This window comes from Homalodisca vitripennis, chromosome 1, assembly GCF_021130785.1.
Source record: "Homalodisca vitripennis isolate AUS2020 chromosome 1, UT_GWSS_2.1, whole genome shotgun sequence".
In the NCBI taxonomy this organism is placed as follows: Eukaryota; Metazoa; Arthropoda; class Insecta; order Hemiptera; family Cicadellidae; genus Homalodisca; species Homalodisca vitripennis.
This window is the reverse complement of record NC_060207.1, coordinates 183,784,745-183,802,050: the sequence shown is the minus strand read 5'-3', so window position 1 is coordinate 183,802,050 and position 17,306 is coordinate 183,784,745.

Genomic DNA, 17,306 nt, shown 5'->3' with positions numbered 1-17,306 from the left:
CATCACAGTCTTATTTTTGGCTTGTGGTCCCAGAGGATACAATGCTTTCCCATCATGTAGGTATAAGCTCAAGGAGATTTTAAATTCTCTCTTAACTGACATGTGGTTTTTGAGAAGTAACATCATGATCATTTCATCATAATATTGTAAAATGAATTGTATTGCAAACAATGGATTTTTTATATACTTCACATGTTTGAAAAATGTATGTGTTTAGTAATTCATGTATAATGGTTCTATTTCTTACTACAAATAAAATCAAAATGAATGTGTTGTAGTAAAGTTTTGATTTCTCCATTTACTGTTAATGTCATAAAATTGTGTACTTCGATAATTTATCATTTTCAAGTACCACAATGCGCCATAGTGTTGTGATACGAGATTTGTAATCAACGTAATATACAAGAAGAAACTAAAGTACTTAAGATAGTTTATGGCATGAAACACATAAGTGTGATAAGTAAAACAACAAGTTAAAATGTACGATTTGTCTTAAGAACTAAACTATACAGCTATAAATTGTAAATGTGTTGTTACCGAATCCTGTATCCTCTGTTGAGAACAGAATGGTTTTTTTAGCTCAGTCCTTTTGAATTAACTAGGAAAAGGATGGAATATAATAAATCTCTTGCCAATCCACGTTCAAAGTCACCCAATATTGCAACATTTGTATTGCTAAATACACACAGCGCCAATCATTAAACAATGTTTACATAGAACAGTTGGTAACATTTTCAGGCTTTTCAAATTTATACTATTATTATAAAAATAGCTTTTAAATTTAAACGATTTTTTCCGTGAAATTTGAAGATATTTTAATAGCTATTCAACTATTCGGGGCATAGATAAATCCAACAAATTAGAGATCATTATAATCGGTACAGTACAGCCGTTATTGAGTACAAACGGTGTAACTAACCATATATACAATAGGCTTAGTTACATCATTTATACTCAATAACGGCTGTAACGACTATAATGATCTCTAATTTGTTGGATTATATATACAGGGTGTAAATGATGTCCTGATACGCCTGGATACGTTCCAAACGGATTGAGATATTGATATACTTATTACCTTCACCATACTTATTAAAATACCTTTTTGGATTTTTTTAAATGATAACATTTCTCCCCCTTTCAAAGGAGGGTACGGGGGGATAACTTTAAATTTTCAAATTTTCAAATTTTCACCTCTATCTGGTGACATATAATTTTAATGGCCCTATTTAATAGAAACAAAAAGCCATGAATAAACTATGTCTACGACGTTCCTAGCAAAATTTATGGGCAAATAACCCATTACATCTCAGGGTGTATATTAAGTATTGGTACGCCTGGATATATTCCAAACGGATTGAGATATCGATGAACAACCTTCATCATACTTATTAAAGTACCTTTTTTGGATTTTTTTGAACCAGATGTGCTCATACACTTGCAAAGTATTCAAAATTGTGTTCGAAGCCGCGGGTAACTGCTAGTGATGTTATATATTTAAAAATGAATTCTTAAGTTAAAGTATATTGAAACACAAATTAAGTTACATGTAACATATAAACATGCTATCCACTATTAATCAATTTAAATACCAAGACGATGTACAAGCCCCTCATGGTCATGTTTCAATTCATAGAATGTGTACATTTCCGAGTAATGTTGAAATTTGGAATTTCAAATTTGATTATTCAAATCTTAGATACACGCATGGACAGACCACCAATAGAGATCCAGTTCCTGAATCATGACACACAACACTAATAACATAAAATTTATCTTAAGGAAGAAATACGTATGGTAGACTGCAAGTGAGCTAATATACATTGAGGAACAATGTTTTTGAAGTGTGTAGTATAGAAAGAATATAAAATATATGTATGATCAGCTTCAATACTAAGAACATTCTGTAAGATCATATTCATGCCATAGAATTATTACATTAGAATTGGTATTTGGAATTTACAATTTTATAATTTGAAACTTGGATGTTTGGAAAGGCCAAATTCTTTACGTAGCTGAGTTCTGCATTTATAACGTGTTTTATTTGGGCAGTGACTTCACATTTCCAAGTTAATGCAGTGTGCATAATCAGCATAGTGGTAACGCTCCATAGCGTGTTGTTTTATTAGCCCATTGTTAGTTTTTGCGTAGGGTAATATTGTCTAATAGTCTTCTATTTATTGACACATTTTATTATCGAACTCATACAATTCTTATCAAAACTCAGATGCTAACAACTGTATGAATACATATTCTAAGTTGAATTATTATTAACAAAATCCCATTCTTATGGCTATGGGAAGACGAGGCGTTTTGTAATACCCAGAATCTCATGTTCTCAGCGATATGTATAATTGGTGACTAGCAAGACTTATAATAAGCTACTTGTGATGCTAGCATTTTAAATATATTATTGCAAGGACTACACCAGACCACGTGTCGCGTAACAGGCTTCCGTTTTTGTTCACTTAGAACACGAAGGTGAGAAATCTCTCATTGCACTTGGTTCTAAAAGGACATTTGCCCTTGCTTCCGCAGTAAAAGGATATTCAGGATCACCTAGGAAGAAGAGGAGGCAAGCTCTTGACCAGCCTCTCCAGTCATGGCGGACAGGGGATAAATCTTCCTGATACTAAGGGAGGATAAATCTTTGTGATACCAAGGGAGGATAAATCTTCGTGATACTAAGGGAGCTCCACCCTCTCCAACAGCCGTCCTGCATAGTAGACTAGACCTATTGACCTACACGTCTACCAAAATAGCTCAACAATTGCAGTTGGTGATGTGCTGCCGCTGGATATCCATAGAATTGCCCAGATATAAGTGACACACTGTTGTTTTATGTACTCATTGTAGGTTCAACTGGAGTGTATAAACCTACCAGAAGTGAACCTTTCTTCTGAGGAAACAAGTTTCGTGGAAGTTGAGATCAAAATTTCAAGCCTACAGCTGATTTCGATCTCAAGATGTCCTGCGGACAGGTAAAAAGGCAATCAGACAGAAGTAATGACGACCCCTAGGCAGGCATAAGACCAATTTTACCAACCTACTGAGTTGTCACTTGGCTTGCGCTTTCTTTGCTTTGGAACATGCAACACTCTTGTCCATAAACCATGGATAACTCACTCCTGTTTTTGCATAGATAAAGTTTCATGCAGTATTTAAAACCTACAGACGAAATCTATCGCGAGATATCTGGCAGATATTTAGGCTACACAATCGTTCAAGCATAAACCTTCGAGGAACATGCTCATGTCAAACACGACACTGCCTATATAGAAATGAAGTTGCATGCAAATTTTTCAAGTTCATAGTGCACTTAAGTATCCACCGGAAAACAGACACACATGCAAATAGATAGTAGAATTTTTTCAGGACCTCTAGTGACAATATCCGCAATATACAAAATTACACGTTTATAACTCAATACCAGTTTACAATTATCGAGATATTACCCTTTCCTAACGCTCAGCCAAATCCTATGGAGGGGCAGGCAACATCATCGAATTCTATATTTTCTATAAAGAAATAAACCAATACTACGATGTACTGAAGAACCCGACATAATGTAAATAAAGTCCTATTTACCAATCCAACAAAGCAACCTCATTACATGTGTGACTTCGTCACATGACAAAAAATAAATTATAGCCTTAGCCTATTCGGTTGATCACATATTTGTTAATACTACGATTTTCTCGTTGCCATCATGGTTACCAATACGACCGATGAAAAAATGTTCGTTCACTCAACCAATCATGCAGTGACGTGCTCCATCATCAACTCTCGTTGCGTGTATAGAAATGAAGCTTAATACAAAATTGTATTGGTGAATTCGTCCTCGATATATCCTGAACCACACACAGACAGAAATAAAATATTTCCCTTGAGAGATATGCTTCGCTAACACTCAGCCAATAAATCTAAAGTTAATTTTCAGAAATGTGTCGTAATTTAAATTTTACCTTCAGACTAACCTTTTAATTCCTTAATCTTAACAATTTTTAACAGAGAACGAAAGCACACTAATCTACAACTCTTTCAAAGTGCTCGACAATATCTAAGAGGAAAATTATATTACTATATTTGAAAAAAAAAGGTTCATACAAATTTCATAAATGTTATGTCTATAGTATAAAATTAATCAGATCATCTTTGAAATCAGTAGTTACTGATGAGGACAAACTGGTTTTAAATGTTAATTTAAGTTTATAAATATGCTAATAAACGTTGCAACGAAGCTGAGTTTTCTATCATACAAGCCTACGACAGATCCTCGTTAAGCTTTAGAACGCCTATTGACTAAATTCAACGTTTAAATTTAGAAAGTAATAATAAACATATCATATCTTAAATAATATAGGACCTTCGGTAACAGCTAATAAAACATGGCGACCATGCTGTAATTAAAACCAATTACAATTTTATTTGTCCGATTATTCCTTTTTATTAAGCAAGATATAGGTTCTCATTGTGGCTTATTGTGTGGGGAAATTTATGGTTAGTTACTGTACAACTTGGTTGCACTCCATGGCGGAAACCATTGTGCAGCTAAAATAGTAACCCGCAGACTTCAAGCATAGCTTTCGCTGTTAGTTTAATTGTACTAAAGAAATATAGATGTTGTATTGTGAGGTAAATGCAAAGTTTATTAATAAGAAATACACCATTGAATCATTCAGGCTTTCTTTCAATTGCGAAATGTGAATATGGATTAGCGATTTCCGTAACTTAATGAATAATGATTTATATACGTTTTAAGGATAGAAAGAAACCATTATTCGTGTTTCATCCATTATTCATTCAGTTAAGGAACTCTGAATCATCATGTCGTGAGCCTTGTAATGTCAAACAGTACCTTATCAAAATTATCCTTCCAAAACGCTACACTGTCCCTGACTGAGTCAACACTTCATGACCCCTGTAATGACATACAGTACCTTGTCAAAATTATCCTTCCAAATCACTACACTGTTCCTGACTGAGTCAACATTTGGTGAGCCCTGTAATGTCAAACAATACCTTATTAAAATTATCCTTCCACATCACTACACTGTCTCTGCCTGAGTGAAAATTTCGTGAGCCCTGTAATGTAAAACAGTACTGTATCCTTCCAAATGACTACAGTGTCCCTGACTGGGTTAACAATTCGTGACCCCTGTAATGAAATACAGTACCTTGTCAAAATGATCCTTCCAAATCACTACAATGTTCCTGACTGAGTCAAAATTTAGTGACCCCTGTAATGAAATTCAGTACCTTGTCAAAATGATCCTTCCAAATCACTACTATGTTCCTGACTGAGTCAAAATTTAGTGACCGCTGTAATGAAATACAGTAACTTGTCGAAATGATCCTTCCAAATCACTACACTGTTCCTGACTGAGTCAAAATTTAGTGACCCCTGTAATGAAATATACAGTACCTTGTCAAAATGATCCTTCCAAATCACTACACTGTTCCTGGCTGAGTCAAAATTTAATGAGCCCAGTAATGTCAAACCGTACTTTATCGAACTTATCCTTCCAGATTGTAATGGTGACTCTCTCTCCAATGATCTCCAGCCTATGACAATTATTTAACATAGAATAACCAATGCTGTGTAATTTTTAGGAATTACCCTCGGTTTACAATTCTTTTAGGTGGCAAATCCAGTACAGTAAAAATACATGGTATTGATTTTTATTCTCATCATTATGAATATTATAAAAGACGTCTTGAACATTGTGTAGATTATGTTTAATATTACCAGGTACTGACTGCGAAGTTCTAGACTGTTCACTCGCTCTTTTAATTTTTTGTTTGCAGTCGAATCTAAGAAAATGTTATTGTTACCACTAGGATGCAGAATAGAATGAGCACAAAGACTTCTTTATAATCTTTGAGGGTTTAGGCATATTAGTTATGGTCTAGGAGCCGAGAGCCAATTCGCATTGTGTGAGCACACATCCTGGGTTTTTCCAATCGATAGAGAAATTATTGATTATGCGAAAAAACGCACAGTGAATAAAGCGCACAAGGACTAGTGTGACTAAGAGTGGGGGTTACGTTACCAGGAATTAAATACATGGAGCTGTTACAATAGCTAGTAGAATTTCCGATCGGTACTTCCCAACCTTTGATCATGTCCCAGATAGTCCAACTTTTCCTATGGCAAATCACGTTTAAGAAAGGAGGAAAAGTACCGATTGGAAATGTCTCTGGCCATCAGCGTGGGCTTCGGTTCGGCGCCACCCTGCCCTTCTGGCGAAAAAAAAAACATCTCTTGAGATAGTACACAAATTCAAGCTCAGATCATCTGAGCATTTGTGTGCGTAACATTTTTTTTATTTTTCAGAACGCAGGGACTGTATTTATTTTGTTTAAAAGAGTTATCTGTGCGCTTTCTTCACGACACCGAGAATTTCCTTAAAAGAAACAAACCGAACATCAGCCGCGCTAGTTTTGGTGAAGGCCAAAAGGGTTAGAAATATGAAACGACATTTCTTCTCAGACAACATTATTGGCTGATCTTAATACACTCAAATCAACTATCACACACGTAAATAAATATTAAATAAGCGTCAGTTAACCATAAACAAACCCGTTATCTGATGGTGATATAACTATTATTTATGTGCCTTACTGTCGGTTTTATTTGTATCAAGCTTGGAAAAATATAATCTTATAAAAATATTATTTCATATTTTTAACCCTTTCGATACCTCCCATCCACCACGAGTAGCGTGGCTGATGATCGATTTGCTTCTTAGGAAACCTTTCTGTATAATTAAAAAAGCCAATATGTGCCTTAAAGTGCTTATATTTTAATACTAGTAATATCACTAGAACCTAATTTTATATTATCATGCAGGTTTTATACAAGATATTTCAGGCCTGTCATTAATTAACAGTTTATTTGTCACGATCCAGGCTTGCAATGATGTCCCGTACTTTAGTACAGATTAAGTATTAGAGTATAGTACATTATTCAATGTTTTAAAATACATAGAGTATATAACTGGTCCAAAACATTCTTCGGAGTAGAAAACTTGAATATTTCAAGAACACTTTGATTTACACTTTAAAAACAGGTTTGTCATTGGAGGTAAATTTGTAAAATATATGTACAAAAAAAAAAAAAAAAAAAAAAAAAAAAAAAAAAAAAAAAAAAAAAAAAAAAAACAATTAAACCTGACTCACTTTTATACTCGTATTATTAAAGATTGTAAACTATATCACTTGTGTAGGCAAATTGTCTGTATAAGGCATTACTTTCTGTACATATAAACGTTTAAGATTTTCTGATGATTGAACTTTGGATTGTTGTACGAGTATACATACATCCAACAATTTAGTGCTGGCCCGTCCCGGCGCAGTGCTTGCTGGCAGTCAAGGCATATCTGTAGTTATTTGTATCAAATTACTCAGAGGTGAGATATTTATATGAGATAAGGCAGTAGTTGTTGAATAGGGATGTTATGACTTGTTCATTATAAACCAAAATACGATGTCAATTAGGGATTTCATAAAGATAGTTTTAAAGAAATCCGTTTTGAATGTATTTTTATAAAGTGAAAACTACATGTTTTCTTATCTGTCAAGTTTTTGTATGTTGTGTTGGTAAAAATAGTTATTTTTTATTTACCATAACACCAACGTACTTATTATTGCTCAGGAGTGTGTCAATGCCCGTTTGATAGCAATGATAATTAGCCTATATCGCGATAGTAAATATTGTGTCTCAAAGTTTACATAAACGAAGCTTAGAACATATTTAAGGATTAAAATAAAACATATAATTATAAACTTGTCAGGAAATCCACCCCTTGGGAGCTACACAGATTGGACAAAAACAGTATTCAGCCCTAAACTAATAGGCGTATATTCCCTAAACTATTGGAACAATAGCGTTTCCCAAGGTCAAAGAGGGGTTCCCGAACCAGTGAAAGCGAGCCGCCCCAAAGAAGAGACAAAAACTTTAAAATTAAATTATTTCACGGATAGAGCGTCCGTCGTAGCAAAACTTGACAAGAGATCACTTAAATAATGCTATAATAATTATATGGGGTGGCTTTTTTAAAAAAGAAAACTTTACTTGATTTTAGAGACATGTAAAACTATATATAGAAAAAACTTTTAAAAACTGCCGCCATTTTCCAATTGGCGGTCAACTTCGTTTTTTTTTTATGGAATATTCCGTATATTACTTGTATTATTATTTTCGATATAAAAGTAATGTTAAAACATTTTTTATAGGCATTTTTGTGATATTTTAGTTAATAACGACACATGAGATCTCAAAGGGCCGAACTCCTTATGGAGTTTAACGATTTAGGGAGAAAAGATTTTTATAATAGGGATGCATTTAAATATTCTTAGCTGTCTGTACATCTAAACTCAAACATTTGTCATTTCAGCATTTCACTTGTTTTTAAAATATTTATGAATGTTTCAACGGGAAAGGAGACTTACAGGTATTCGCTAAGATCGTTTTTGTTCGTTCAAAGTGTCTGATTAGAAAATTACGCTTTGTTCGATTAAAGCTTCTTATTTATAACTTCCAGCTACTAAATGAATGTGTTAAAGGAAACATACATTTTAATGCACATGTAGAACTACCTGAGAAAACAAAGAAAGATTTTCAAATTTCACCCTGTACATGAGTGTTTTTAATATTTAGGGTTTTCTATAACGCAGCTAAATTGCTCGAAATCAGAAAATCCTAAAAACTATAAAATTCTTTTAACACTGTCTATTTCAAAAATCAAATCAATCAAGTGCTCTGGAAAATTACATTTTGTGGTAGTGTAAGACTATTTTGGACGCAGTGAAAAAATACAATTTACACCTCAACTTTGGAATAATGTATCTTCCATGGCATTTATTTCCAGACACGTTCATTTATGTGAAAAAAATCTCATTTTGTCCCTTAGAAAATTCCAATTTTGAAACACTATGTATAATTTTAAATGAAACAGAAATGATAAATTATGTTTGTCCATTAAATTTAATATTGTGATGCAAATTAGCATTTTCTAAGATATATGTGGTTTCTATACTAAATTATGGGTAAACACTAAGAGCAAAACTACTGTTACAAATTTTATTTTCTTCAGGGAACATCGAGTAGTTAACACTGATTTCAACATGCACCACTTTCACTAGCCGATCACCCTCAAATGCTAATATCAGTGGCTCAGCATTGAGTAGGTGCTTAAGCGTTGATCAATAAGTGATCTGGACAACCAAAGTGGTTGGTAAAGGGTAGAGCTCAGAGAGAACCTCAGTGGACTCACCTGAAAGTAGGTAAAATTAAAATTTTACTCAATTAGTTTTCATGGAATAGAATTAATATACCAAAACTATATTGGATATACATTATATTTTATTATCATCAATCTACTCTTAAAGATTAACAAGGAGAAAAATCATCAGACAACATTTTTCTGTTTTTTACTTTTAGGAAAAAAATAAGGTAATAGAATAGAGAGATCTCTGTACATATTCTTTAAGCCTGGAGACACCCAGATAACTTTTTATTATGTTAGAGTAGAGAAACTAAACTCATAATGTATTTATAGAGCATAAAAATGTACACATACAACACCCAATAAACGTAGAATAAAGATGAAAAATGTTTGATTATGTCCTATAGTAAAAAGAAGAACTTAAATTTTATCAACTCTGTGGATTGTTAATTTTTAAATTCTATATCATTAAAAAATTATAATTTAAATTGTTAATTATAATTATAATTTTGATCCCAGATTTAATATATTAATTAAGTACTTTATGCTTTCAGGCAAACCCTCTTCTTACACTTAGATGCTGTCACAAGTGGTGGAGACTGCCGTTCCTAAGTTAAATAAACTTTCAAGGAATTTTAATTATTATTTCTAATTAGAATGTCAGTACTTTCTTCTGGAGTACAAATTATAACTAATAGCAAAGATTAATATCAATTAATTCCATTAATGGAACATATCAAATTCCATCAAACAAGACAGCTTACCACACAAGAAGATTGTTGAAGATGTGACAGATACGGCCAAATACAAAATAATTGAATCGGAAAAAGTAAGCGCTCTGTGGTGTAATGGTAGCACATTCACCCGGCAAGTGAGAGATCCGGGTTCGACTCCCGGCGGAGCAAGTACTTTTTGTGATTCAATGTTTATTGAAATTAAATAAGGCTATTGCCATTTATACAATTTAATGTAAATAAAAGTCGTTTGACAGGTATTTGGTATTCCGATCATATGTTTAGTTTGCTTATTTAAACGCATATGTGACAGATACGGCCAAATACAAAATAATTGAATCGGAAAAAAGTAAGCGCTCTGTGGTGTAATGGTAGCACATTCACCCGGCAAGTGAGAGATCCGGGTTCGACTCCCGGCGGAGCAAGTACTTTTTGTGATTCAATGTTTATTGAAATTAAATAAGGCTATTGCCATTTATACAATTTAATGTAAATAAAAGTCGTTTGACAGGTATTTGGTATTCCGATCATATGTTTAGTTTGCTTATTTAAACGCATATGTGACAGATACGGCCAAATACAAAATAATTGAATCGGAAAAAGTAAGCGCTCTGTGGTGTAATGGTAGCACATTCACCCGGCAAGTGAGAGATCCGGGTTCGACTCCCGGCGGAGCAAGTACTTTTTGTGATTCAATGTTTATTGAAATTAAATAAGGCTATTGCCATTTATACAATTTAATGTAAATAAAAGTCGTTTGACAGGTATTTGGTCTTCCGATCATATGTTTAGTTTGCTTATTTAAACGCATATGTGAAAGAGAAGGCCAAATACAAAATAATTGAATCGTAAAAAGTGAGGGCTCTGTGGTGTAATGGTAGCACATTCACCCGGCAAGTGAGAGATCCGTGTTCGAGTCCCGGCGGAGCAAGTACTTTTTGTGATTCAATGTTTATTGAAAAATTATATATATATATATATATATATATATATATATATATATATATATATATATATACAGGTACACGAGATATACATCTCAATCGTACTAGCTGTTCAAGCAGTAAAAAGCCTTTAAATGAGATTTCTGACACATTACGACCAAGTCGATTGCATTGCTATAGCAAATTCAAGGGATGATAAACTGTAATATCAGTTGTTCTCTTTCTGTGTTTTAGTTCTATTAAAATCATATTTAGCACAATACAAAGGCCAATATTTTACAACTTAAACATGGAAAATTACCTACAAAAACTTGCATAAACTGTTTGCTTGGGTTAACAGAGAAAGAGAGACTGTCTCACTTCCCATTTGATTTTAGTCCCATAAAAACACTTTTTCACCGTTATTTTGAGTAATAGAATCATGAGAGATATTTCATTTTAAAGTTTTTATTACTACACATTCTAACAGTTTTAGTTTCTAAAATATTTTTATTAATTGTTTGTGGAAAAATCTCTAACTTTTTCTACTTCATTGTTTAAATATTCAAAAAGTATACACTTGACAAGATATACTAATGATTGAATTTTCCGGAGTTTTAACATTTTACTTATGTGGTACAATTCAAGGTCATTTCACAATATACAGTCTTGGTGGAACAATCAATTTTTGATTGGGAACATTATTTTTAAATTTTAATTCGTAGCACCTTAAGATTCCTTCCTTTCAGACAGGAAAGGTAGAACAAAATTATGATCATTTCACGAGGAATTAAAAGCATTTAAAGTACGAAATTTAAATAATTTTGTGCTCAAGTAAAAACAGCTGCAGATAAAATTGTGAAAGTTTTACAGCAAGTACATGAATTATAGCAACATAAAATGACAAGTTTTTATTTATAACAACATTTAATTTCCTCATGAAACATATTAAGAACATACCATTTTAATAATTAATTCACAAATATAATTTCCTTAAGTCATAAATAAATAAAAACATGTCACTCCCTGAAGACAACTCATGTATATACTGCACAAATTTAACATTTTAATCTTCAACAGTTTCTATTTTGTGGTTCATTACAAAATTGCCTAAATTTTCTATATTAAACACATAATTCCTTAACAAGTAACACGTTTTTTAATTTTTCTGTTTTAAGAAAAGTTATTTTAAAGGACAATGAGTATGCAATAAAAATATCTTTTTAGCAAAAAATTGATTCCTAAAGTTTAATTTACGGAAGAAACGGCCATGATGGCTGGTTCCACATACTCTTGGCATACACTCTCAAAGATATTACAAACTATATTAACCTTGCTTTTCAAAGCTACTTCGGTAGCTAATTTGTTAAATAAATTCCAATAGTTTAGAAGATAGTGCTGATATATTTAAGTAATTACATTAGCCGATATAGTTAACATTAAATAAAATATTGATTACTTCCAGTTATTTCTCAATATTCAATACTAATTTAACAGATCTGAAATGGTGAATCATTATCCCCTTTATGTTCAAACAGACTTATTTTGAACTTGGTTGTGATCCCATAATATAGAAAGAAAAGTTTTTTTAATTACAAATTTTATTAACAACTTTTCAATTATAATTATTTTAATCCTGTAAGAATTTTAGATAACGATTTCATAATTGTGAAAAATAATATATTAATATATTAAAGTACACTATGTTAAACATTATATTGACAAATTTGGCCTGTACTGTGAGAATCTAAAATTCACATATCATATGTTGGGAAAGGTTAGGGTTTTTCAGTTTTGAGATTTAGTTGACATCCTAAATTGTTCTATTCAGAGTAATAAAAAACATTCTTAATATTAATTTCTCTACAGAGTTACGGACTAGTGCTATGACAAGCATTGTATTCCATTCAGATTTTTATTTATTCCATTGACTAAATAATTAAGAATGTTTATGTTAAACATTTAACTCAAACATGTAATAGAAAAGGAAATCTATACTTAATGCATTTATTGTTGTGTTAATTCGAAGATTCATTTTCTAGTTACTAGACAGGATAGAAGTTTAGTATTCACAGAGTTGATGGTTTGATTGCTCTTTAATTAATTGTAATGCTCTATAACAATTTATAATCTATATAAAAATTTACTTGATTAAAGTAGTATAAAAACAAAATTACTCTAAATTAAATTAGAGCAAAATTTAATTTTTAAAATACTATTTTTACTCTAATCACAACCTAGTTCATAATTGTGTTTAGACATACAAATGCATCACATTAATATTAATTGAGTATTTCCATTAATATTAAATATACATTTTTGCTCAAAGTAAATCTCATAAACCTTTAGTGAAAAGAACCTATATCTCTCCAATAAGAGAAGTCGTGAATCAGACAAACAAAAACATACTTTCCTAATGCCGATGTTGTGTAAGAGAATCTTTATCCTCACTCAGTCCTGCCTTTTTTAGGGAATATAGAAATAGTTGTTTATGACAGACAACATAAAGTTAATTGAAAATTAAGAATTTAATTGAGTCAAGATTTCAAGTGGGTGTAAGCCGGAAAACTAAATTTTTCATCATAGTCATGACACTAGCTGCATAAACCTGAAGACTAAAGACAAAAATCTCATCTTTGATGCAAAGTCTTTCCTCAAATTCAGTATAATAATTATTAAAAGCAAATAATACTAATAAATAACATAACAATAACTTTCAACTACACAAAAGTTATAATAAAAACAAAACAGTCTCTTATGCTAATACCTTGTAAACTTTAGTTTGTTACCCTCGAACTTTTTTTATTTGTTTTTTATTCGATTATGATACTGAACCGAAAACATTTCATCAGACCATGGCACACCACAGTGCTGATTGTACCACATTGCTGACCCCACAATTCACCTGCTTGCTTCATCAGCATTGTCTTGACATTTACACTATCCCTCCACACATCATCATCATGTTTCGACCTACCTCAACACATCAGGTAACCTTCACCTGTGCTTTTATCATTTACCTTTGCTGCTCTGCCAGTAAATGAACTTCATACCACCACAGATCTTTATATAATTATTTATGTACTTGGAATGTCCTTCTCATTATTAAAGAGACATATGGTTATAGAAGCACAAAATGATCTTAAAACACACGACTGGTGGCATGTTGAAATAGCTGCTTGAAAAGTGCTGTAAACCTAGCAGAAAAACTGAAAACTGCATGCAAAATCAGCAGACGAGATGACTGTCCACGTAATTACTGCTGTGTACGGTGCTGCGTGGTTTACGCGTGTTTGAGTATGTTAATGTGTTACAATTTCAGACTTACTTGCTGGGAATTTTCAAACTCGTTTAGTGTAAATTCCATTAGTTTTATTCCAAGACACACTTAGTCTGCATTCCTTGGTTACATGAGGTTAGCAAAATGATCTTGATAAACTAATTCCTTAATATAATTTTATTTTATAAAAACCGTGATCAATTCGATTAATAAAATACTACGAAAACTTCAAAACGACTTGAGCCTTTTTCCTCAACTCAATTGGCAAACCATACTTTAATTTTTAATAAACATTAAAATTAATGTTGAATTGATGTTACAATTTAATAAAAAAGTTCTACAGAATAAGTAGGTCAACTGATTAGCAACCTAATGTATAGTAAAGATAAAGATTGTCTATTTAATGACAGGAATGATAATGATGTGTTTAATTTAAATAACCAAAGCAAGTAAAATTTGTGAAAATATTAAGTACCACTCGATAAGGCATGTTAATGATGAAAGCTTAAGTGTTTACTTACTTGTCATACGTCTCTTCTAATCCAGCAACCAACTTGCACCACTTGACCCAATTTCCAACTTGTCCTATACGGCTTGTTCATCTGCCAGCCAACTCATCCCCTTTAGCCTTACTGCTAATACTTTCTGGCTAGGTATGACATGCTTGAATTAAATTCCTGATTTTTCAGGAAAACCAGAAAAGAATCTAAAAGATTTCAATTGTTTTGGAAAAGTAAAAGTGGTACCATGTAGGAATTATGGCTTCCTTTGGAAAAGGACAACGCTATTTTACTAAAGGAAGGAATATTGAAGTTATCTTAATTAAATTTCACAGCTTACCTCTGGATCTTAAGTTTAACACTTTGGCTCCCAATCCGGACAGAGTATCTAGTCTTGAGGTAAGCAAAATTGTCATCTTGTGTAATTTCTTGGAGTGAATGTGTTATATATCAAAACTACTCTGATTATAGTATGTACAATGTTAACACTTTGGCTCCCAAATGGCACAGTATCTAGTCTTGAGGTGAGCAACATTGTCAGTTTGTGCAAGCTCTGGGAGCAAATGTGTTCAAGGTTGATTAAATTAACTTTATTTATTTTTAAATATTTCTTTACAACAATGGTATATGTAAAATTCAATAACTTCCATTTGGTTTTTACATTTTAAGTTTCGTATACAATTTATAGATGTTTGTAAGGTTGAATGAAACAGTAGAGAAAACATAATTTTCATGTAGTGTATAAAATAAAAACGATAAAGTAAACAAAATTTGTGAAATAAAAGCTTGGACAAGATTATGTACAATGATGATAACGTACAATATTTACTCAAAAATATTTAACAAATTTTCTTTAAATATATTAGTTTGTTATCAATTAATATTTTATTTTGCACATTGAACTAGTGAGTTGTGGATTTCATAAATATCTATATTTAGAAAGAGAGTTTTCCTGAGAGTTAAAGGTAACCTAAGGTGTGTTCTTATAGTACTTATAAAAAAGATATGAGCAATTATCTTCACCTGATTGAGAGTTGTCTGTGATGAGCTAGCAATTTTAAGAGGTTCACAATTTTCTCTGTGGAGGGTAATAAGATTTCAGTAAATCAATAAAACTGAACTGAATTGATTTTGAGATGATTGTTTGTATGTGAGAATTTCCAAACAGATGGTGAGATACTCCGCTAACTTGTCAAAGGCATTCTCAGGTGTAAATGCTGACAATGTCAAGGAAAAGCTTTCAGCACCTAACATTCAAAATTTAGCATTGGTATATTTTTCACCCTTAGCAATTTTCTATGCTTAATATATATAAATTGTATTGAGGTTTAGTGGAAGGGAGGACTATATTATAATCATACGTTGCCGCCAATTGTAGTAATGTTTTTTCATTTTAAATATTTTACTATGTAAAGTAGATATAAAATTATGTAAAATTGTTCATTAAAATAAATTCTTATCAGCAATAAAAAGCTCAAATAGATTACAAATGGAGTACTTCAAGGATTAATTTAATTATGGAATCCTCTCTTACCGATTTAAATATATGGAGTTGCAAATACAAAATTATAAAGAAATCTCTTGTTCACAATGACACAACTCTGGTTACCAAGCAAAAAAAAATTAAGTTTTATTTAAGTTAAAAAACGGTTAAGTTTTAGTACTGCATAATTTACAAAAATAATCTGTCTTGCCTAACATTTTACAAAACAATAGTCCACAAGTTAACCATTACAAAATACTGCATTCATTCTAACAAACAAAACAAACGAAAACAAAACAAAACAAAAATCTAACCTTGTTATCGAGAAAGATTCATCTCGAGCAACAAAAATATTTAAAATTGGCACTGAATTATATATTGAAGTGAGCAATTGACCAAAAGTGAAAGGTAGTTTTCACTGTTGCATTTGCGTATCCCAAAAAATTAAAAAGCACAATCATGAAAAATTTCAACTGTTGCTTACACATAAACCACATGTTCTACTCACTAATTTTATGAGGTGAAAGAGAAAAAAATCTAAACAAAATTTTGATTTTCTAGGAATAATATTAATGAGGCTGTTATCTTCAAATTATTGTTGATATTTTCACCAATACAGGTATTTTGGTCCCACCCAGCTTTTTCACAATAAAAATTTTACTTTTAGCCAACAAGTACAAACAAATACATAACTAGTGGAACTACAGCACTATCCATAAATACACATTTCCAGAGAGATGCTGTAAGTTGGAATAGAAACCTAATTTGTCAGGCAAAACTTTTTATAATGATAACTTATATATTTTTAGTTATAATGATTTATGATGATCATTAATGTTTTATAATAATAACTAGTTTTTATCATTGAAATAAGATAAAGAAAGGAGGTCAGTTTAAAAATAACCTAAAATATGTTATAGGTAAAAATGGGTTTTGTAATATCTGTGAATTTAATGTGCTCCTCCTCCTGTTTAAGAAATCGGATTGGATTCTGACTTTAATTGCTGTCATTCAGTAAGCTGCCATTACCCATTTACTTACTCTAAATGTACTTTGAACTACGTACTATCACTCTTCCAGGACCATTTATAGTTGAATTAAAGACAGAAGGGTATTGAGACCCGGCAGCGATGGCCGAGGCTCGGGGCTCTTCGGG